General features: G+C 38.1%; 1 long non-coding RNA gene across 1 annotated transcript in view; it reads right to left on the bottom strand.

Moving 5' to 3' along the window:
• Positions 1–24,741, bottom strand: part of LOC309490644 — an 80,397-nt gene extending 55,656 nt beyond the window's left edge. The window contains exon 1 of the long non-coding RNA XR_014202804.1: positions 24,665–24,741. This is a non-coding gene — a long non-coding RNA (uncharacterized lncRNA). The remainder of the gene's footprint in view (positions 1–24,664) is intronic.
• Between the last annotated feature and the right edge of the window lie 991 nt (positions 24,742–25,732).

The raw sequence follows: 25,732 nt of genomic DNA on the forward strand, positions 1-25,732 counted from the left end.
GCGAATGGTTTAACAGTGAAGTTGGTTGAAAGTCACGAGCGTCCCTCACACACGATAAAGGGGGCGTGTTGAACATACTCCTCTACGGGCTATAAAGGGATGATGGAGCCAATGTTATATTGCCGTGTTAATTAGGCCTACCAAGCTCATATCCAAGCTTATATTAAGTATGCTATACTACGGGTTAATTTAAAACAAAATATTTTTTTCTACACATCGCTGTTGCTGAAAGCGTCTGATAACACACACTTGGATTGGCGCAACTGCGTCATGTGAAACGCCTGTGGGTTGCTTTGATGGTTGAAAGACATGAGCGTCTCTCACACACGATAAAAGGGTGTTGAATATTCGGCCAATATACACTGAGGACAATAAAGGGAGCATGAAACCTATATTGTCGTGTTTTAATTAGGATACCACATTCACATTTAAATTAAGTAGGCTACCACAGGCTACTTAAAAACTAAACGAAATTGTAGCCTATGCAGGTTACTGTTGCTGAAAGCGTCAGAAGATCACGCACTTAGATTGACTGGCAAAGTCCAACTGCGTCCTGTAATACGCGGGTGGGTAATTGCATTGGAGGTGGTTTTAAGCTGAGCGTCTCTCACAGACGATAAGGGTGTTGAAAATGGCAAATAGACTCTTCTTTAAAGATAAATAATGGCAAACAATGACCTCCTATGTAGGCACTGCTAAGAGCAAACATAAGTCGTTGTTGCTGAAAACGTGTTTAGTCGGTGCAGTCGGTCAGTTGAGGTGAATTGATGACTTGCGAAGCCCTGAGCGTGCAATAACATCGCGAATGGTTTTACAGTGATGTTGGTTGAAAGCCAAGTGCGTCTCTCACACACGATAAAGGGGGCGTGTTGAACATACTCCTCTGCGGGATAAAGGGATGATGGAGCCTATGTCACATATTCCCGTGTTTAATTAGGCAGCCTACCGAGTTCACATCCACGCTTATATTGCGTAAGCTATACTACAGGTTAATTTAAATCAAAAGCAAATTTTCTGCACATTGCTGTTGCTGAAAGCGTCTGATATCACGCACTTGGATTGGCTAGCAAAGACCAAATGCGTTCTGTGAAACGCCTGTGGGTTGCATTGATGGTTGAAAGCCATGAGCGTCCCTCACACACGATAAAGGGTGTGTGTTGAATTCGGCCAGTATACTCCTGCGGGCAATTAAGGGAGGATGAAACCTATATTGTCGTGTTTTTTAATTAGGACACTTAACACACATTCACGTCTAAATCAAGTAGGCTACCACAGGCTAATTTAAAACTAAACGAAATTTGTAGTCTACGCAAGTAACTGTTGCTGAAAGCGTCAGAAGATCACGCACTTAGATTGACTGGCAAAGTCCAACTGCGTCCTGTAATACGCGGGTGGGTTGCATTGGAGGTGGTTTTAAGCTGAGCGTCTCTCACAGACGATGAGGGTGTTGAAAATGGCAAATAGACTCTCCTTAAAAGATAAATAATGGAAAACAATGACCTCCTATGTTAGGTGCAGGCAATCCTAATCATAGAGCAAACGTAAGTCGTTGCTGGAAACGTCTGTTACGTGTAGTCAATGATGAGGTGAATAGATGACTGGCGAAGCCCTGAGCGTGTAATAACATCGCGGATGGTTTTACATTGAAATTGGTTGAAAGCCATGTGCGTGTCATCTATACGTAAAAGGGTGCTATATGCGTGGGCAGAAAACGCCGAAGGACGTGACAAAACGGCCTTATATGACGCCCTGAGATGAGAACGGGTTGCAATATCTAATAATCATTATTATTAATAAATGTTGTTCTTGTTTCAACTGTAAAACACTTTCTGAAATCTAAATTGTATTTTTTTATTAGATGATTAAATAGACAGACTTACCGATCACCAGTTTAGTTCCTCCACCGAAAGTCCACCACAGTGATACAATCTAATGAAACGCTGGTACAAAAACCTCTATTCCACTCGAGTGAACACACACTCCAGCAGAGAGAGAGAAACAACACTTCAACACACTGATATTAGAAGATCCTCAGCTCTTCTCAACACTCACTCATTCAGATTTGACTAAATGCTTTCTGATATAACACTGTTTAAAGAAATATATTTGATGAGCTGTGACCTCTGAGGTGACCTTTGACCTCTTTGATCATGGATGATGTTGTGGAGTTTCTCATAATGATGCTTCTGTTCTTCATATGCAGATCAATCATCATGATTCACAGAAAAACCTGCAGCTTCAAATAAATGAATCAATAATTCTGAACATTTCAGATGCACATTGTTTAATATATAATGACCTGATTATGAGTCCTGATGAACTTCATGCATGTGGAAAATGTGGGGAATAAATAGATATCATGAAAATATTTCCCAGAGAGCAACATGTCAACATTGATTCCAAAGACCATAATGGACATTTTTTATTATGACTCTAAATATAGTAAAACTGATTTATTTAGTTCTTGATTTGTCATTGTTAACATGCTTGTAAAGGTGTAGCACAGAACTGTACTCAGAGAAACTGCTGCGTATGACATATGTTTAAAATGATCTACATTCATGATTCTCCAGACAAAACCTAGTGTCTTATCAGCCTGACAAACATAATCAAAAATATTTACAATTAATAAATATGTGCAATTAATCACTAAATGGTTCAATAACATTATTCTGAAAGTAAAATCTTCTATGTAGAGTTTATGAGTTAGTTATCAGCACAAGCTGTTGTAAATCCTGCCCACTTCTTTGCATTGTCAGCACATGCTTCAGTGCTCTGAGAGTGTTTATAGTGCTGTGAGTTTAACACTTCATGACTGAGAGCAGAACACAATCTTCATCATCACACAAGACTAAACTACAGCAATGAACACAATCAACATCTTCATCTGGACCATTGCACTGTTTATTCAAGGTTTGTGTAATACAGTTTTTATAATGATTATTAATTTTCTTAATATGTGAAATATATTTATCATATACTGTATACCATCATATATATCATTTTCTTTCAGAGTGTAGAGGACAGATCACTGTAACTCAGAGTCCATCAATACCAGCAGTTCAACCAGGAGAAGAAGTCAGAATAAACTGTAAAACCAGCAGTAGAGTGAGTTATGGTAATGAGTTACACTGGTACTCACAGAAACCTGGAGAAGCTCCTAAACTCCTCATATATTATGCAACAAACCGTTATACTGGAACTCCATCTAGATTCAGTGGCAGTGGATCTGGCAGTGATTTTACTCTGACCATCAGTGGAGTCCAGACTGAAGATACAGGAGATTATTACTGTCAGAGTTATCACAGTACCAATGTGTTCACACAGTGATAAAGAGTCGTACAAAAACCTCTGTCAGTCAGACGTCACAGTGACTGCACTGATACAGCTGAGAGAAACTGCAGCTGCTGATGGAGGATCACAAACTACACAATATCAAACCTTTCACACACTTTATTCATTATTATGATGTACTAAATAAACATGAAACACAATCTTATATCCCTTACTAAACTGGTTTACTAAAATGTGGAGAAAATGTGAGTGGTGCTTGTCCTTGTAAAGCCGCTACAATGTAATAATTGCTTCCATTACTTCAATGCTCCACCACTAGAGGAGTGAAGATATTACACATCTTTATATCACTGAGTTCCCTATCTGTCAGCGAGAGAGTTTTCCTGCACTTCATCTAGAAAGAGAAATGTCACACTTCACATCAGAAGGCCTACTCTCTCATCCCCACATAGAAAGACACGCGTACAAATGAGACGCTAAAATTAAAATGGTTAAAAGCACCATTTTTAAGGAAAATGTACTAATCACACTGATGCACATTATGACAGAAACCCTTAAGAATGTTCTAAAACCATAAGCAGGTCAAGCAGGAAGTACAGTTAGTCAGGGTCAGGTTGTGTTTCCGCTTGTTTTCTCTCGCTGCCAGAAGACGGTCTCCCGCAGATTTGTGGAAAGTTCTGATAAGATTTCGTGAAGATTTTGGACAAAGAGTGTTTTGACACCATGCAAGTACATTTTTTTTCATCATAGGGTTTTTTCATTTTCTGAGTTGGATGTACGTCACCAAATCTAACTTTATATTACCTTAATCACTGTCTTGTTGGCTAAAACAAAACCATTTTGAAACATGTCAGCATCTACTAGCAACTGTTAGCTAGCCTTAACATATGTTTTACACAGCGGGGTTAGATGTAGCTCAGTGATATAACTAATCCACCAAGTGTACAACGATAATGAAATGAAAACAGGGAGCCACACAACTTTTCAGGTTTGAGTATTTATTTATATATTTATTTTGCCACATTTAACTTTGTTGGACTTCCACAAACAATGTTGTACTTTAAATGTCAAAGTATGATTTTTCCCCCACATTTGTTAACTATGCATTGATCACTTATTTATTTATTAAGAATATAGTCTGTTTTTTAATGCAATAAACCCTTTAAAATGTGATTTTAAGCTAGTTTTTATTATTATTACTGTTATTTTTATTAATAATAATTTTGCATGCAGCTGCCACACACAAATATAATTCAAATACAATATTTGATGATTTTATTTATTGCAAAACTGTGCAGCCCTTTCCTATATCTCTATTCATGATATTGCTCCATAATAGAAGGATGATTGGATGAGAGATGGATGTATGGATATCTTTCTATACAGATGCACAAACAATATCAAACTATACAGAAAAAATAGTACTGAATTATGTGTGTTACACACAAGTGTTCAACTAACCCCTCTGTCTGTTACAATTAACCCCGCATATGGGGTAAGCTGTGACATCTGCACTTCTGTCACTTTCAGTGCAACTGTATGAAAATGGAAGGTCCTAGAAAAAAAAAAAACGTTAAGTGTTCGTTTGTAGCAGAGAGGTGTGTGTTGCTTGTGTAAAAAAGAAAAGAAAAGAAAAAAAGATTAATCTAACTTATTTTTTTTTAATAATTGAGCCAAAACCAAAATGTGTTAGGTTGTGCCCCGCTCTCCCCTACTAAGAAAAGTACTGGGTAATATAAGGTAACTACATGGGTTCAGGGTTAGTACCTAGTTATTACCCAGTTATTTCAATTACTACACTGTAAAAAAAATTATGCTGTGATTTTACAGTAAATTACTGGCTACTAATTGCATTACTTTCACAGTAATTTACATGTAAATTACCTGTTAATGTAAATTATAGTAAAATTACAGTTGTGTATATATCAAATCATTACTGTAATTTTACAGTGCATAACTGTATAAATACAGTTATCAGCTGTAACTTGTACAGTAATTTACTGTCTCAGCTGTAAAAGTAATGCAATTAGTAGCCAGTAATTAACTGTAAAGTTATAATTAAATACAGTAATGCAATGTGATGACAGAAAAGTAGTAGTAAAAAAAAGGATTAAACAATGCTTTCCTCAATTGTTTTATTTTTTTACATTTGATACAATAATATGATAACAAACATGTTGCATTAAGCTGCTACATCCCAAACTCTAACTCGACTGACACTATTCTCAGAACACAGATTCTAATTCTAATTCTTCCAAATGCAATGACACAAGAACTGGTAAAGGTGAATGTGTATGTATGTTGAATGCATGTTGGCTTGTGAATGTGTGTGTTTTACCTTATGAATGTGCACGGGTCAGGTAATAGGTAAGGACCCAATAAACAAAACTATTAATTTTGTCACGGTTCATGGGTTCACTGTCTCGCCCTCGCTGTGTGCCAGTGTTGTGTGTATTAGTGTTGTGGGCATGAATCGTTATCAGCTGATCCTCATCGAGCACCCTATTTATTGTCTGTGATTTCGCCCTGTCTTTGTCAGATCGTTGTGAGGCTTCACTGGACCATTGAGCACCCGTCACTTCAGTTTTTGCTGGTTCCCTTCGAGTGGTTCGCCTTCCTGGATCTCTTGCTTCCTGTCTGGATTCTGCCTGGATTATTCTGCCCATTGCGTCCCTGCGTTGCCAGTGCCTCATCAACTCTGTTCATCTACGCTGACCAGCTTCTCTGCTTTTCCTGTTTATAATAAACTGCTGTTTTCTCGCAATTGGATTCTACTCTCGTTCTTTCTATACAGAGCGTGACAAATTTATACTGGCAGCGACCCCAGAAGGATGAGGCAGATTAAGTGTCAGAGCAGGCAGGAGTAGGCAACGAGATATCAGTCCAATAAACACAGCCAGAGGGGAAATCCAAAACAATAGCCAGGAAGAAGTGAAGGTCTCGACCAGAAGAGCAGCCCAACATATCCAGTGGCAATATGGCAGGTGAAAATGAAGAGTGCCAACAATGACCGGAGCAAATGGAAAAAAAGCAGAAAACAAAAGTAATACCATTGAAAAGAGCAAGGCAGGACAGGAACAATTAACACAGCAACTCGAGCCCCAACACACAGGTTTCATGACAGTAATAATACACAACACAAAATCTGCTTATGTTGCCATCCATTCAAAATCCACAAGTTTTCGCAATAGAGAACAAACTTGCTGATCAATGCCACCCTGCTTTTTTTGGATTTAGATCCCGTATCAAGGTTGATGCCCAGGAAGCACCTAAGACGACAAGAAAACAGGTTACATTTCAAAGTCTGTGAGATCCCCTATTTCTTGTTATAAATTTGAAAAAGCAGTCTAACATCACAATATATTTTACAGTGATTATTTTTCAATAATCCATTAAGTTTTTTCCACATTTGCTGATCTCAACAGCACATGCAAAATACCTGTTACAGAGGAGGCTCCCGTACCGCCGCCTCCGCACCACCGGAGGGATCCGTCTCCAGAATATTAACCATTTCCTACCGAACTCAAATTCCCATCATGCCTCTCACCTGGGACTGATAGCACAACACTCCTGCACCTCATTTACACACACACATAAAAGCCACTTCCACACACCACTTCTCTGCAAAGTCTTGATTTGCCCTGGCCATCATTTCTGAGCGTTATTTCTCGTGTTTGCATTGTATTTCTGACCTTGGACTGTTTACCTCGTTTTCTGATTGTTATCTGCCTGCCCCGACCCGGACTGTTTACTGGACCTTGCTTATTGCTGCCTGCCTCGACCTCTGCCTGTTACTCTGATCTTCTCTGCGTTTCCTCCATTGCCCTGTCTGCTGTTGATTACCCTGCCTGTTCAACTATTCTAATAAAAGCTGCAAATGGATTCCTCTGAGTCCGGTGCTTCATTACAATACCTTAGGTAAGAGGTGCTCATTCCTGTTGCTGGGACAGATATCCAGGAACAGGAATGAGCACCCTTTAACCTAAGGCGTTTTAAAAATAGTCTTAATGTTATGGACAGAAAAACAAGAGTCATGATATAGAGTGAAATAGGATTAGTAAACTTCAAAAAGTGACACTTTAATTAAAGAAATGCAATGCGCGCTTACAAACGTGTAACATAATGCGATTACAAGACACGTGACCAAGTGCACATCACAGAGCGATGGAAAAAGTGAGCGTTTGCAGTTAAAAACTACATAAGTATTGTTTTGATTATGAAAATGATCAATCATTAGTAATTGCAGTAAAATGTTCTACCATTGTTCTACATGTTCAAGTTCTGCCATTTTAATCGCATTATACAGTGATATATACTCTTTAATATTTTTCTTTCACTCTAAAGTGCACTTGCTCTAAAGCAAATTACGTTAACGTTACATTCAATAACACAAGTCGAGCAAAAGACAACGAATTAATAAGCTGCACTTATCTATAACGGTTTTCTGTTTCAGAGCTCCCCACAGGAGTGTTAAATAAATCTTATTTTTAATTTCAGATTGTACATGTAATGAGTTGTCTCCGCAGGTGTTATGCAGCAGCCTGGTGGTCAGTGTAGCTCGATTCACAAGTAAATTACTTTTGAAATGTTAGTGAATCAAATCAGGTAGAGTCGCCTCTATAGATCACTATGGTGCCGAAAGCATAGTCCGACTCCTATGATTCGATAACTAATCACTCGTTGAAAAAGACGAATTGACAGACTAAATTTTAGCAAACAAAATGGAAATATAACTACTAAATATCATTTCATTAGCCAACATTACAGTGCACTGGATACAGCACAGCAGTTTTTCTAATAAAACAAATAGCCTACACAATTATCCTAAAATGAAATCGTAGGCCTTTTCATCAACACTCCGTATCTCCGCGATCCTTAATTCTAGTAGTGGCCCGCTTGTGACAAAACGAACTCGGGTCGAAGGTACACACAGCTACACCGAGTATGGACCTGACAGCAGTACAACTGATTTCAGCCGAGGCTCAGGCTGGCCCATACAGAAAAAGCTGTTGGCCCAACTGTGCTTGCTATCTGGGTGGGGTCTTCGTTCTCAGCTGAATAGCCTATTTTGTACAGTAATTTGCTGTCATATCACAGCAGATTGTTAAAAGTCAGTGAGCAAATCCACATTACTCTGAAATTACAGTAAAACAATTAAAACAGTATTGTACTGTAAAAAAAAAAACAGTTAAATATTGTGAATGTCTGGAAATATTTTACAGTGTAAGAAGTAAATAGTAATAACATGGAGAACAGGACTGTAAAATAAAAAGCTACTGACTATCAAACATTGTTCAAAGGGCGAGGGAGAGGCGTGTTAATCTATGTGAAAGACACAATCAAATGTAATCTGATTGAATGGTCGCCTGTATTAGATATTGAATGCCTTGGACTGAACGTTTGGCCATCCCCTGAAATGTCATTTATTTTAATTTGCCTGTATCGTCCTCCTTCATCTATCATTGCTTTTAATGATAATTTACATAAACTCTTAAAACAATGTCAAGAAAGAAAGGAGCTAATTTTAATGGGTAATTTTAATATAAACTGGGAAAATAACTCCGACCGGAAAAAACTTAAAGACATAACAGACAAATGTAATCTCACCCAGTTAGTTCTTGGTCCCACCCGCATCACTCACTCCTCTCAGACGCAAATTGACTTAATGTAACAGACCAGAAAGGCTAACACAATCATTCAATTTATTAACAGGTTTATCTGACCATAATATAACACTACTGGGAAGGGAACTCACCAAAAAACGTTTTAAGAACACAACCACAGTGAAACAATATCATCTGAGTATTCCTAAAAATGATATGGACAAATTGAAATCTGCTTTAAATGATATCGACTGGACTGATCTTTTAGCTATTGAAGATGTAGAGAACAGCTGCAACCTGTTTTCAAGCACTGTTAATACTATAATATCCTCATATAGCAGAAGAATGACACACAGACCAAGACAGAACAATTCTTCACCTTGGCTCAATGAGGCTCTCTGGAAACAGATGAGGGACAGAGACTCCTCACTAAAGATTGCACTTAAGTCAGGACTCAGAAGTGACTGGTATAGCTATACATCACTCAGAAATAGAGTAGTAAGGAACATAAGGAAAGCCAAAGCAGATTTCTATATAAAAGTAATTGATGATGCAAAGGGAGATGGGAAATTAATCTGGAACAATCTTAATAAATTAATTGGGAAAGATACTCAGCACTGCGCACCGGCACTTGAACTGAAATTAAATGGAATCATAACCAGAGAAGACCACATTATAGCAAGCACTTTTAAAAAATTTTTTTATCCAATCAGTTGAGGAATTGGCACAGAATTGCATCGCTAGTAATATAGTGAGCATTCCTATTGATATTGACAAACCTGTTTTTAGAATTGAGGAAATTAGTGAACTTGAGGTAGAGAATACCATTGTCACGGGTCAGGGTGTGTCACCGGCCCCTCTGTTGTTTTGTTTTGTCCTGTCATTTTTTCAGCTCGTGATGTGGGCAATTAGCACAATCACGAGCTGACCTTCCTCACCTGTTGCTCGTTCCCCCTACCCTTTATATTCCCAGCTGTGTCTACCAGTGTTGTCAGTGGAATTTTTCATGTCAGGTGTGCGGTCCTTGTCTGTTTGTGTTCTCTGTTTTGCTTACCTGTGTTCAGGAATCCTAGATGTGGGGGTTGGTGCAGGACTGTTGCCTGCTGGACCCAATTCTCATCTATTTCTGGACATTCCTGGGATCTCTCTGTCTGTCGGTGGTCTCCTCTTCTCTCTACGTCCGTATGTGTGCGGGCTGTGCTCACAGGAACCACCAATAGACTAATCATTTGTTCACTGTGTCACTGAACTTTATTTTGTTCACAAAGTTTTTAATAAACTTTTCACTTCTCATCACTGCATTTGAGTCCTCCTCATCTCTATACATCAGGCCTACTCGACAGCCATAAATTCATTAAGGAACTCAAAAGCTAAAGATGCCTTTGGTCTTGATTCTGTATTTTTTAAAACTCATAAACAGTCTTTAATTAAACCTCTTACACATTTAATCAATTTATCAATTAAACAAGGTATTTTCCCAAGTTCCTGAAAAACAGCTGTGGTAACCCCCATTTTCAAGGCCGGTGATAAAACACTGGTGGAGAACTACAGGCCCATCAGTATACTACCTGTAGTATCCAAGGTAGCAGAGAAATGGGTGGTGAAACAGCTGACTACTCATCTTAGTAAAGGCCATACACCACTGCACCCAATGCAGTTTGGTTTTCGAAGTAATCACTCCACAGAAACAGCAAACTGCTTTTTTATTGAGAACATCAAAATGAATCTAGATAAAGGAGGCGTGGTGGGTGCAATATTTCTAGATTTAAAAAAAGCATTTGACACCGTCGATCATGACTTTCTTTTTTCAAAACTATCCTATTTTAATTTTTGTGGGAATGCAATCAAATGGATGAAATCATACTTAACTGACAGAAAACAAAGCACACGCATTAACAACATTCAATCTACATATCTAAACTGTAAAATAGGTGTCCATCAAGGATCTATACTGGGCCCTCTTCTGTTCAGTCTCTATATAAATGACCTGCCCACTGTTTGTCCATCTGTACATTTACAAATGTATGCAGATGACACAGTCCTCTACGTGCAAGATAAAAATAAACAACAAGCTGCACACCAACTGATTGAGACCATGAGCAAGGTATCCATATGGCTAACTAATTGATGCTTACACCTGAACATAAGTAAAACAGTATGTGTGTATTTTACAAAACAAACTACTGTGACTTATGACCCTGAGGTAATTGTTAACCAAGAGAAGGTTAGAGTGGTATCTGACCTTAAATATCTGGGAATCATCCTAGACTCACGACTCTCATTTAAAAAGCATACAAAAAAGGTTGCCAATATTGTTAAATTTAACCTGGAAAATTTGAAGCACATAAGATACTAATGAAGGCCGCAAAGCTCTTCTTGCATGCGATGATCTTCTCACATTTTTCTTATGGTTTAACTAGCTGGTCGCAAGCCAATAAAACAACATTGCAACCATTGGAGTCACTTTATAAACAGGCATTAAAGACATTGTACCGTAAGGGTAATAGCTATCATCATTGTCACATAATTAAAAAACACAACATGTTTAGCTTTGAAAACTTCAGACACTTTGCTGATGCCTGTCTTGTCTTTAAGGTACTCCGTGGGCTTGCTCCACCACCACTGTGCCAGTTTATAAAACAGAAAGATAAGGTCAATAGAGTAACCAGAGCAGCCTCCAGAGGGGACTGCATAATTCAATATAGTCTCTCCTCTTTTAAGAAAACAGCTTAAATCTTGGATTAGGGACAATTACAATTGTAACCATACACCAAATACTTAAGTCCATGAACATACTTTGCTTTTATTGCTTTCTTTCTTTCTTTCTTTCTTTATACTGTATTTACTTTATACTGTAGTTATGTGAGGTGAGCAATATATTGTCTGTTTGAGGGTATGCTCATATTGTATGGAAGCATATGGGTAGCAATATTCAATTTGAAATGTAATATGCAAAATCACAATGCAATATGTAAAATGGCAATGCATTTCTGTATTTAAATTAAAATTTTACCATACATTTGTGCAACGTTTGGTGCAAAATGAAAATGAAAATGAAGTTATATAATTTACATTTGCCATTTCATACACTAGTTTTAATATGTAAATTGAGTACATGTTTAACGCTTTATAAGTTGCAAAATTAAAATTTAAATGTATTACAGAAATGATTAGATATGTTTAACACGTTCAAGCAAAAACTGTAGCAAAATTGTCATTTAAATGTAATTTTTCCTTAATTGCATTTACACTCACAGTTAAGACACTTGCGATTGCATTTCCATTAAGTGTCCCGCAATGAATGTAGCAAAATTCAATGTGCAATTTGAAAATGGATTCTGAGCCGATCACGTGCCCGTCCCGCCCTGTCAATCACTGCGTGAAGGCGGGGCTCGGCAACAGGTAAACACACGCCGCTATGGTGCGTATTTTGAGGTGTTGGAAGGAAACAGGGCGGCGGCAGAGCTGATACGAGCGTTAAATTCACTAGCAGATGAAGTAGAGCGTGGACAGAGAAATGTATTCCCGAAGATTATCACGCGCCTGCAGGTGATAGAACCAGTAAGATGTTGGACCGTCTGGGTCTGGGAGAATGTTCTGCCTTATCAAGCGTCAACACCCATATCAACATTATGCTGAGCAGCTGTTGTCTGATGCTGGACTGTGTTGATGGTTTCGTTTTGTATAAAATATTATCATTGTCTGATACATGCTTATCTTTATTCTTATTAGCCTACTATTAACTGTAATACCCAATAATGTTGGAGATCTTATAGTTTTTTCTTACAAATGCATAAGCTATTACTCTGAGATCACATAATATGCATGACAAAGCTCCGTTGGTATTCGGTATGTGACCGATTTATTTATTTATAACTGACTATAATGTTCAATAAAGTGACGAATGTGATGTGTGACCATCTCTACCCTGCAAACACGTCCACTTTGGGCCCACATGGGCCTCACTTGGGCTAGTTGGGCTTCGGTTGGGCATGGGCTCAGAGTGGGCTTTGTTGTTGAGCCATAGCAATTTAATAGTGGTCTTAAGCACTATACGACTTTCAACAGACAAGTTTGCCACAGCAGGTTTCCCCACAAAATGTTCAAACCCTAAAGTAAGAAGTGCACACTCTGAGTAGCAAAATTAACTGGGCCCCATCTGGGCAGCCCACATGGGGCCCACTCACCAGCCCATATCCATCCCTTATGGGCCCCACATGGGTGTGTTGACAGGGTATTTATGCAGCTGTATAATCATAAAATATGAGGCAGACATGCGAGTCCCTTTCCATTTTATAAAGCATATTGATAAGGTATTAATTATGTACATGGTCACGGAATCTGACAGGTCAAATTCATCGACCTAGCCCTTTTTGGGTGAATGTGGAGCAGTAGGGGGCTGAGTGACCTCAGAATGACCAATAAATATTATTTTAATATAAGAAACCGAAGCAGCACACAATAAACGTTAATCGGCGCAAATTAGCACAAACATATGAGACTATAATTTGGGTGAATGTGGAGCAGGTCGAGGGGCTGGTGACGTCATCGTCTATAATTCGGTCTAATATTTCAAAAACTGAAGCAGCACAAACAAAATCGGCACAAACCGAACAAGACAATTTTATCTGGAGCATGTGGCGGGCTGGGTGACATCAGAATGACCTATAAATATTATTTTACAATCTAAAAAACAGAAGCAGCACAAACAAATAAAAATGACAGCACAAACGAAGTAAAAACGATTGAGCCTAATTTGCTGACTAATTTTGCATTGGGTTGGGGCGGGGCCAAATTCACGCAGTGATTGACAGGGCGGGACGGGCACGTGATCGGCTCAGAATCCATTTTCAAATTGCACATTGAATTTTGCTACATTCATTGCGGGACACTTAATGGAAATGCAATCGCAAGTGTCTTAACTGTGAGTTTATATTGTTATAAAATTCCTGCTGTATTTATTACATTGCTACTGTATTTATTAAATTTATAGTGTATTTTTATTGACTTTTGTATTTTAGGGTGCCTGTTAAGACCTGGCTAGGGACAACAGATGGAAACTAGCACTTGTAGCTGTAACTTTGGCTTGTTTACAGCAAGTAACTTGTTTGTTGATCAATGAGCATTGTCCCTGTCAAAAAAACCCAAAAAACAATGCATGTAAGCGGGAAAGTTGTTTTTGTACATGCAATGCTAGCAAAGAGACATGTGAGTTACCTGAATGTGATCTCTTGATTTACGTAACTATACAACAATGTCCACTAACTCTCATTAGAGTATTAGTAGACTGTATAGTATTAGTATACTAAGTATTAGTTGTGATTGACGATCAGTTAAACTTCACAGAGCACATTTCTAGAACTGCCCGGCCCTGCAGATCTGCCTTATACAACATTAGGAGGATCAGGCCCTTCCTATCAGAGCTACACAACTCTTGTTCTCTCCAGACTGGACTATTGTAATGCTCTCTTGGCCTTCCAGCATCAACTGTCAAACCTCTGATCCAAACACTAATAACACTATATCATTACAATCAACATCACTCTTGTGTTTATGAAGAGAATGAGTCAGTGTTTCAATATGATCATCATGTTTTAGGTGTAATATATGATCCTGTCAATCAAACTGAACAGACTGCATTCAGTCACTTCTGCTGTCTGGACGTGATGCTTTCCATTTGAGCCTCAGAAACTTTTACATTCTTACACAATTACTGTCACAACGGCTGATTCTTGAGTTGTGATCATGGATTATATTTTTAATAACATTTTCATATACAGTATATTTACGCCATCGGCTATAAATGTAATGATTATGTAACAATTAGTGTCAGAACGGCTGATTCTTGATTTTGATCTTTTTTTATGATATTTTTATATAATAAAGTTTTTAATCTCCTATAAACAAAAGGATCAGTTTGTCTGCGCTGCTTCACTAAAGCAGAAGTGAAAGTGTTCCAGTCCAGATCATGTAACCAATCAGAGAGTGAGACTGAAAACCCCATTTGCATTGTCAGGGTGGAGTGATTGTGATCCTCTCAGAATAGAGCAGCTCTGTCTCCAGAGACCATGTTCAAACCCCAAGAGCTTTATTTGACATTTACTGCTACATCAACCTTCTGAAAAGCACCTGCATCTTCATCTGTTAGTTGAATGATGTTGTCAGACACAAAGTGAACTTGTTGAGAAGCTTTATTGAATGTTGCAGCAAACACAGCAGATTGAAAGATCACACACACACACACACACACACACACACACACACACACACACACACACACACACACACACACACACACACACACACACACACACACACACACACACACACACACTCTTTCAGTATTGAGTTGTAAATCACTACAGCTGCAGCACTAGACTCATGTGAATCCTGCCTGACACAGGACACTCAGATACGGCTCATCTTCAGGAGAGAAACATCAGCACTCAGAGCTCTTGTGGAACGAGACCTCATGAGGAGCTCCATCATGTGTTACTCTGCAGACGTACAGCTCTCCCTCTTCCCAGCGTGCTTTGCTGAGGGTCAGGACGCTACTGCGGCTGTAGCGGCCGTCCTGCTGGCTCTCTGCGCTGGTCAGAACCCCCTCGGTGACCTCTGACCCGTCCAGTGTCCAGCTCACCAGCGCCCCCTGTGGAGAGTAAGAGCTGAGCAGGCAGAGCAGTGCGGCTGAGTCTCCAGAGATCTGCAGAGAAGAGGGCGGCAGCAGAGACACTGAGGGCTTCACTGTGGGACCAGCTGCAGGAGACAAACACAACACATTCACACACACACACACACACACACACACACACACACACACACACACACACACACACACACACACACACACACACACACACACACACACACACACACACACACACACACACACACACACACACACAAGTTTTAGATTAAAACAATAATTAACAATAATTAAAACAACAAAAACTATGCACTGCTATATACATTAAAATGCATGTATGATCTAATCAATAAGTGTAACAGCAGTTATAACACATATTATCTATTCATTGATCCTCCTTTATGAAGAACAACCCTTTTGAGATGAAACAATGAAATAGCAAATATTATAATGCATTTTAGATTTGGTTACAGTTATTTATGATAAGATATAAGGCATTGTAACACATTATGAAACACTTTATAATGCATTAAAGGCTTTAAATAAAGTTCAACACAATATGTAATAATAATTATCATTAATAAATGTTGTTCTTGTTTCAACTTGTTTCAAATTGTATGTTTAGGAATATTATAAGAATTAAATAGACAGACTTACTGAACACTAATTATAACTGCAGTTATAACACATTATAATATTATCTATTCATTGTTACACCTTCAAAAAATTATAATACACTAAAACTCATGACAAACAACCAATTTTAGACGTAACAAAGGGATTAGCAAATATTATAAAACATTTTAACTTTGATTACAGTAATTTATGAAAACATATATGACATTATAACATACGCTATTGATACCTTTATAATGCATTATACATAAAGGCTTTAAGTAAAGTTTGCCACAATATCTAATAATCATTATTATTAATATATGTTTTTCTTTTTTCAAGTATAAAACACTTTCTGAAATTATTATTTATTTTTTTAAATATGTAATTAAATAGACTTACATTTGATCACCAGTTTAGTTCCTCCACCGAAAGTCCACCACAGTGATACAATCTAATGAAACGCTCGTACAAAAACCTCTATTCCACTCGAGTGAACACACACTCCAGCAGAGAGAGAGAAACAACACTTCAACACACTGATATTAGAAGATCCTCAGCTCTTCTCAACACTCACTCATTCAGATTTGACTAAATGCTTTCTGATATAACACTGTTTAAAGAAATATATTTGATGAGCTGTGACCTCTGAGGTGACCTTTGACCTCTTTGATCATGGATGATGTTGTGGAGTTTCTCATAATGATGCTTCTGTTCTTCATATGCAGATCAATCATCATGATTCACAGAAAAACCTGCAGCTTCAGACTTCAATCTTCAGTGAAAATCTCTTCAAATAATGAGTTTATTGAATATTAGAGCCAAAGTCAATAGAAAGTGTCAACAATGAAAATATAAAAGGTATTTTGCATGTTCTACACAGTCAAGCATGTTTTCATATTCAAGGTCTGTTCTAAAAGTATCTGGACTGGTTATGAATCTCCACACAAGATCATGAAACGTGAACAAGCTCTAATATGTCTCCATCTTTAACAGCCTGTTTCTTCTCCATTTGATGATTTCAGACACACATGAGGCTTCATGATAGATGGAGTGACACCATGAACTCTGATTAGAGATTCACAATCAGTCCTGATACTTTCTGAACAGACTCATGATTCATGATCTTACTTTAGTGATGGCGGTTCATCTAGTGGAAGTGTAGCAGTGATGATGGTCACATGACTGAATATGGACACAGAGATGGACGTTCATCTGCACATCCTCAGTGTCTCAGGAGTCACAATAAAAATACAAAATAAAGTCATGATTCTGTAACTCTAGTGTATATTAGTTTATCAGCACAAGCTGTTGTAAATCCTGCCCACTTCTTTGCATTGTCAGCACATGCTTCAGTGCTCTGAGAGTGTTTATAGTGCTGTGAGTTTAACACTTCATGACTGAGAGCAGAACACAATCTTCATCATCACACAAGACTAAACTACAGCAATGAACACAATCAACATCTTCATCTGGACCATTGCACTGTTTATTCAAGGTTTGTGTAATACAGCTTTTATAAGGATTATTATTAATTCTCTTAAAATATGATTTTTATCATATACTGTAAATCATCATATATATCATTATAATTTTTGTTTGTGTTTTCTTTCAGAGTGTAGAGGACAGATCACTGTAACTCAGAGTCCATCAATACCAGCAGTTCATCCAGGAGAAGAAGTCAGAATAAACTGTAAAACCAGCAGTGATGTGTATGGTGGTAATGACTTACACTGGTACTCACAGAAACCTGGAGAAGCTCCTAAACTCCTCATATATGATGCAACAACCCGTAATACTGGAACTCCATCTAGATTCAGTGGCAGTGGATCTGGCAGTGATTTTACTCTGACCATCAGTGGAGTCCAGACTGAAGATACAGGAGATTATTACTGTCAGAGTTTTCACTATCCAAATAGTAAACATGTGTTCACACAGTGATAAAGAGTCGTACAAAAACCTCTGTCAGTCAGACGTCACAGTGACTGCACTGATACAGCTGAGAGAAACTGCAGCTGCTGATGGAGGATCACAAACTACACAATATCAATGTTTAGTTCAAAGTTTCTAAAGACCTTAAAGGTAAATATGATATAAGATTTTCTTAATGCTAAAATACATTAACCCAGTTCGCAGTGATGTAGTGGTGCCTGGAGAAGTGGGTATACTCTTAATTTATGCCCCCAATATTTGTTTAAGCGTCCCAGCAAAGGATGAACTCTCTGTGTTATAAACAGTGACATGTAAGACTAGTCTTGTATATTAGTTCACCCCAAAATGGGCCAGTAGTATTTGCACATTATCACTTAACTTTTGCTGCTTGACTTCACGGAGAAAGGATCATTATGAAATTAATATTATCCACAGAAGAGGTGCAGTTTCTGCAATTAATACTGGCCCACAGACTATAGGAAGAGACAACTAAATAATTATGTATTTTGAGTGACTATTCCTTAGTCCATCCACACATGAAAATTGGACAACTAGTCTCTCACCTTGCAAATAGTCTGAGCCAGTAGTTTATTTTGTGAACTATCTCTTAGAACAGCTGATTTGCAGCAGATACAAAACTTACCAGAGGGTGCATCATGTCGCTTTCTGGCCCTCCATGTGGTCTTCTGTAAAACAATATGTAAAAAGGTGCATGAAATGCCAGACCTTGAAAAATGAGAACCGCAAACCTGCTGGAAAAATTCAACAGACCACTACCAGTCTTCCAAACGAGATGTTGGGAGTAGATATCATGGGTCCACTGCCTCGCAGCTCTCACCAACATGAATATCTACTAGTGTTCGTGGATTACTATTCCCGGTGGGTTGAACTGTTTCCCTTGCGAAAGGCCAATGCTCAGACTGTTGCTTCACACCTCAGAGAAGAAATCCTCACTCGATGGGGGGTACCTGATTTCATCTTGTCTGATCGAGGCACACAGTTCACATCAGCCGTCTTTCAGGACATCTGTGCAAAATGGAAAGTCACTCAGAAGATGACTACAGCATACCACCCTCAGACAAACCTAACCGAACGAGTGAACAGAACATTAAAACAGATGATCTCAGCATATGTGGATGACAATCATAAAAAATGGGACCAACACCTACCTGAACTACGGTTTGCCATTAATTCAGCGGTACAAGAAACCATTGGTATGTCTCCAGCCGAGCTTCACCTTGAGAGAAAATTACAGGGGCCAATGGACAAGCTGCTGCGTGGGCAAAATCTTGCTCCAACTGCTCCATCTTACGATGTCACAGAACATCTGTCCGAGTTGCAAGCTAGAGCCAAAGAAAACTCCAAGAAAGCATCATTAAGACAGCTCCGTAGCTACAACAAAACCCGAAGAGATGTCACCTATAAAGAAAAAGATCGTGTATGGGTGAAAAATTTTCCACAGTCAAGTGCACTTCACCATTTTTGTGCTAAACTTGCCAACAAATGGAAGGGCCCCTACAGAATAATAAAACAGCTGGGACCACTGAATTATCGTGTGGCATTAGAAGACACTGGTGAGGATGTGCGTACTGTTCATGTATGTAACTTGAAGCCTTGTTTTCCTACCGCTGAGGAGTTAAACCACCTGGGAAAATCGAAACTTTTGGAAATTTTCCACGAATCCACTGACGAAGATGAAGAGTTTCTTGGTTTCTGACAATGCTACCCTTTAAACAACCCGGAGTTGTTTTTTCCCAGGGGGGAGGAGTGTGGCGGAGCTGAAACACTACCAAAAACAAATTAAATTAATGTCATCCCTGCCCATTTCCGTTGTCAAATGGAGAAGAGGAAATGAGGTAATCATATAAAAGGAGGAATTTAAACTAAAGGCGGGAGAGGAGAAAGTGCGGAAAGAGATGTGTGGAGTGTTGTTCAACGTGCGCTTTGTCGAGGTGAGAACCGAAAAGCCTCAATGCGAACCGAACGCCAACTGAAAGCACTCAAATGAATGAACTGCGGGTAGACTGATGGAAGAACAGAAAACGAGAAGAAAGGTGTCTTTTCACTTACCTGGGTCAGCGGTGACAGTCATCAGCGGGTAGAACACTGTGCCATTGCTGGAGCGGATGCAGGAGAGTGAACAGCTCTCCCCAACGTCGTCTTCAGTGCGGGCGTTCAAAACCACAAGCTGTGTCAACGACCGACTGGATCTTCCCCATCGAAGCTATCGCTGTTTCCGTTTGGAACAAACAGAAGTTCACCATTGCGGAAGGTTGTGGATTTGCTGCATACGTGGCTGGTCTTTCCCCAAACACTCACACAATTCACATAAGCACTTTCCACATACGCCCAGTATCTCGATTCCTCTCAAAATGAGTAGTGAGTAACATTTTTCTTTTATTTAATGTTATTTACTCGGTTTGTTTTTTTGTTGTTGTTTTTTTTTCCCCCCTCCCTTGCCACAAAATGAAGTGTTTTTTTTTTCTCTCTCTGAAACAAATCTGATCTTGTTCATGGAGGAATGAACTCTCGAATCTGTGGGTTTTTTAAAAAATATATAAATTGATGCAGCATTACTGTACTCAACAAACTTGTTATATTGTTGAGATTTTCGTTTGGCAGTGAGAACCACAACTGAGAATTTAAAGTGATTGTTTTTTTGTTTTTTTTTTTTTTTTTTTTTTCTTTCTTGTGAGAAATACAGACATGTCTAAACTGAATTCTATGCTTGTTGTGATTATTTCTTTGAATTTGAGTTTATGTATGTATCTGGTGGCATTTAGGCTATCTGGGTTATTTTCCTTAAACTATTGACAGGGTTACCCCTGTCTGGCGCCCGAATTTATAAACTTTAAATCTTTAATTCAAATCATTGGTTTGAATTTTGAATTTATTATTGGGGCCACCGTTACAGAAGCCAGAGTGTGTACAGGCCAGAGTGTGCCACCATTATACGGTTACACTATCTGTTGCAAATCAGCTGTTCTAAGAGATAGTTCACTCAAAATTCATAATTATTGAGTTGTCTCAATTCATAGAGTCTGTGGGCCAGTAAAAATGAACTAATCTCTGACTGAAACACCATGCTTACCTCATCTTGAATATATCATATTAGATTAGTTTATTTTAACATTAAAATATCATCATCATCATTCAAAGAATTCAACAATATATTCAAAACAATGTTAAAACATAACAATATATATAACAAAAATATATACATTTTACAACATTTTCATGAAAACCACAATGATATACTCATGCAGGGTTTCTAAATAAGTGCTTATATTTCTGGCTCAAGGGGCTTAACTTCAGGAGGTAAGTAGCGCAATTTCATAAATATGAAATAACAAATAACTGATTTTGAATTTATAGTCAGTGCAGGTTTTTAAACCTGTCAAAAGCCTGTCTACCCCTGTACTCCAGTATATTGCAGACACACTTGCTCTCTGCAGGGGTTTTCACAGAGAGGCAGTACAGTGGTCTTCAACCAGGTCCTTGTATACTTTCTAGGATCAAACTTTGAAGTAGGGGGTCCGTTGATGTTAATCATCATTAAGTTTGATATGTTTGAGACCAGTAGGACAGCCCTTTTGTCTGTGCTTATATTGTTCATAAGGCTAAAGTTCCTCTCACACTCTGCTGTGCTGACAGGGAATGTTTTCATACAGTTAATGAGTGGTTTCAGGTCATTGGGCTCACTGTTGGGCTCTTCCAGTAGGTCCCGCATCCCATTCAGTGCTTGGTCTGTGCACAAGTTAAATCGCTTGCACAGTCGCTTAACTTGTTCTTCACCATGGCGGATTCTGGGGTTTGATGGCCATTTACTCTGATCAAGGATGCTGAGGTCCTTGATGGTCTCATCTTCGAAAGACAAGCGTTGCTGAAGATTGTTGCGACTGCATCATCATGATTGTAGCGTGGGAATGAGTAAAGTGATGAAACCGTCATTTATTCATTAGAAGTATGTTTACATAACCTCTTCAAACACTGATAACTGTCAATGAAAAGATATTTTTTTAGCTCAAGCATTGGAATAAGATTTGTATCAGTGGAGAACACCCAACAGAGAGTCAAATCCACCAACTACAGTAAGTTTTTTATTAGTCAATTTTACCCACTGTTTCGAAAACCTACACTGGGATTAATATATAGTATTGAGTATGATTCTCATCATCTAATGAAGACATTTACTGATAGAAAGTCTGAGTAACTTTTTGTCCTTTTGTCTTTCTTCTGTTGAAGTTTTGCACTGAAAGGGGATTCATGTCACTGGAAAACATGAAGGGAAAGACCCTCAGACGTGTCATAACAGGATAAATGCGGCTGCAGGTACAATTATGTGATGGCTTGATTTTGGTACCAGTTGGCTTTTTTTGTGCTTCCCTTGCTATGATACACATTTTTCTGATGGGATTGCCATGCTTTAAGTGCATGTTCACATATTTAATCACATAACTAACAGTCTCAAAGATGACATTACTCTGTTCATGTTGTGTGAATGTGTTATAATGGCAAACGTTTGTCAAATTTTTCAGTGAATCATTTCTTCGTTCCCCCTCCAGATTCTCCAAGGATCCGGCTGATTACTGGCAGTTTGGTGGAGGGTTTTTCTTTAGCTGCTACATTGCACTATCACTTCTGGTACGGATTCATTGACCTTTTGTGATATGTTTTGATTTTACTTAATTTAATAAAATTGTACTTAATTTTATTTAATTAGTACAATGTATAGTTAGGATTCTGAATTAAACCAGTGTAATGTTTCTCCACAAATATTATCAGATATATACGGAGCCCCCAGGGGTCAGGCGAAAATTGTTGAAACAATATAAACCTGCATTGAAAGATATAAGCTAAAGAACAACAGACCACAACCCTCTCGGCTCAACACCACAGTTTGTGGATTTCTTCGTCTGTTTTAAAGATGAAATCATGACCTTATGATGATAGTAACCGTAACTGACACATGGAGTAATATTAAAATAACTCAGTTCCACTTTGGGGATCTGAAGAACTGCTTGTGAATAAATGGTTGATACTGTAAATTTACATCTGAATGCATCAAATATGTGTTTTAGAATGGATAGTGTTGTACATACTTTGTTTTCTACCCGACTGTAATTGAACTGTAAAGTGAAAATCTTGTACATGACTTATTTTGTATTCAGTTTTCAGGGTTTTTGCTTTTATTTACACAGGATAGTGCAGACAGCGGAGGAGAAGTGAAGAGGGACCGAGAGGAAGGCTGGGACTCTGTCGAGCACTGCACAAGACTTCGCATTTTACTGAGAATTTAAAACCTTTTTTTTTTTTCAGAACATTTTAAATATTAAATGTTGTATTTAATTTAAGGTTTACTGTAATTGACCAAAAACTGTCTTCAAATATTCCATTTAGATTTCTCCTTCTACAGGTTTTTAACATTACATCGAAAACATCATTTTCGCTGCAAGTTAAAGTTTGAGATGTTTTTCATCTGTTTTAAAAAGTATTTTTTGACTTTTTTTTGTTTTGTTTTCCAAAATAAAACTTGTTTTACAATCTTGAGCATGTGTTAACTCTTTATTAAAGGTGTTTGTAATTAAGCCATTGCTACCAGTCATTTGACAGTTAAAAATGTTTTAGTGTACAGTATGTACAGTTAATCACACATTCAGTCAGCATTACCAGCATTGACATGCAAACTAGTTTGTAATTGAATGTACAATTGTATTCTTCCATGATGAAAGGTAAGACAGTGAAACAATTAACGTCACAATATCAACGTTGATTCGATTTGCAAAATCGAAACATAATTCAACATTGATTCAACCTTGGTCCCAGACGTTGATTAACCGCTGAATCAACGTTGAAATGCCGGCTGGGAGGCTTGGTGTATACTGAGGGATGGAGGGTCTCATCATCCACAAAACCCACAGTATATGATGAGCCACTCAGTAACAGGGCATAGTTAAGATATTGCACAATAATCCATAGAATATTGCTTTTGGGTATTAAATAATTCAAATGGTCATTTAGACCAAACCGAAAAATACATTAATGAAGCACGACTGGTAGCTATATGAAAATGTAAAATCTGACAGCAACTTAATATAATTAATATATCAATATTTAATATTAATGTCTTCAAATCAATAGTTTCCTCGTCAGTTGTTAAATAAGTGCAATGTAAATATTAATAATGACTGAATCAATAATATGTATGATTATGTCAATAGACTCTTCAGAAATGTGTGTATAATAGCTTAGCATTTCTCAACATGAGGAAGTTGTGTGATAATGTGTTTGTGACTGATCTACAGTCTTCAGGATAATGATTTAAATAGAGAGAGTCACTTTGCATTGTCAGCACATGCTTCAGTGCTCTGAGAGTGTTTATAGTGCTGTGAGTTTAACACTTCATGACTGAGAGCAGAACACAATCTTCATCATCACACAAGACTAAACTACAGCAATGAACACAATCAACATCTTCATCTGGACCATTGCACTGTTTATTCAAGGTAAGATGTAAAAACTGAGTCTGGTTTTGGTGTTTTTGTAAAAGTATATGATGATAATAGTTTTAAACACTAATTGTTTTTCTTTTCTCTTCTTCAGAATCCAGAGGAGTGACTCTGACTCAACCTGAAGTTAAAACTGTCCAACAGAGTCAAACAGCAACAATAGAGTGTAATATAGATGTAGGAATATACGGCAGCTACTTAGCCTGGTATCAGCAGAAACCTGGAGAAGCTCCTAAACTCCTGATTTATTACATAAACCGTCTCCAGTCTGGAACTCCATCTAGATTCAGTGGCAGTGGATCTGGCAGTGATTTTACTCTGACCATCAGTGGAGTCCAGACTGAAGATACAGGAGATTATTACTGTCAGAGTTATCACAGCAGTGGTGATGTGTTCACACAGTGATAAAGAGTCGTACAAAAACCTCTGTCAGTCAGACGTCACAGTGACTGCACTGATACAGCTGAGAGAAACTGCAGCTGCTGATGGAGGATCACAAACTACACAATATCAAACCTTTCACAGACTTTATTCATTTATTATGATGTAAGTAAACATGAAACACAATCTTATATCTCTTACTAAACTGGACACAAATGTGGAGAAAATGTGAGTGGTGCTTGTTCCTGTAAAACTTGCCACTACAATGTAATCGAACTGTAGGAAAGTCAATCTCTTTAATTGCACTTCCATCCTTCACCACTAGAGGACAGATCTTTAATATTACTGAGTTCCCTATCTGTCAGCAAGAGAGTTTCTCTGGGCACTTCAACACTTCTTTTATTTCCAAAGGAGAATATTCTCTAGCAAGATAATATCTCTATAAAAGCAGAGATGGCAAAAGTACTCACTTCCCGTACTCAAGTAGAAGTACAGATACTTGTGTTAAAAAAATACTCTGGTAAAAGTAGAAATACTGATTTAACTTCTTTACTGAAGTAAAAGTAACAAAGTACAGGCTTGGAAATGTACTTAAAGTATAAAAGTAATAGTAGCCTTGCGAATGACAACCATTTTTTATGCAAAGCTACCAGGACCACACAAATGTTAGAGTGCAAGCTGAGAAACTGAAGTGGATTTGGAAAAAAGGTTCTTTATATGCCATTGCCTACATTTTAAATGGATGTCTGCCA

Source organism: Leuciscus leuciscus (assembly GCF_965113295.1).
Source record: "Leuciscus leuciscus genome assembly, chromosome: 25".
In the NCBI taxonomy this organism is placed as follows: domain Eukaryota; kingdom Metazoa; phylum Chordata; class Actinopteri; order Cypriniformes; family Leuciscidae; genus Leuciscus; species Leuciscus leuciscus.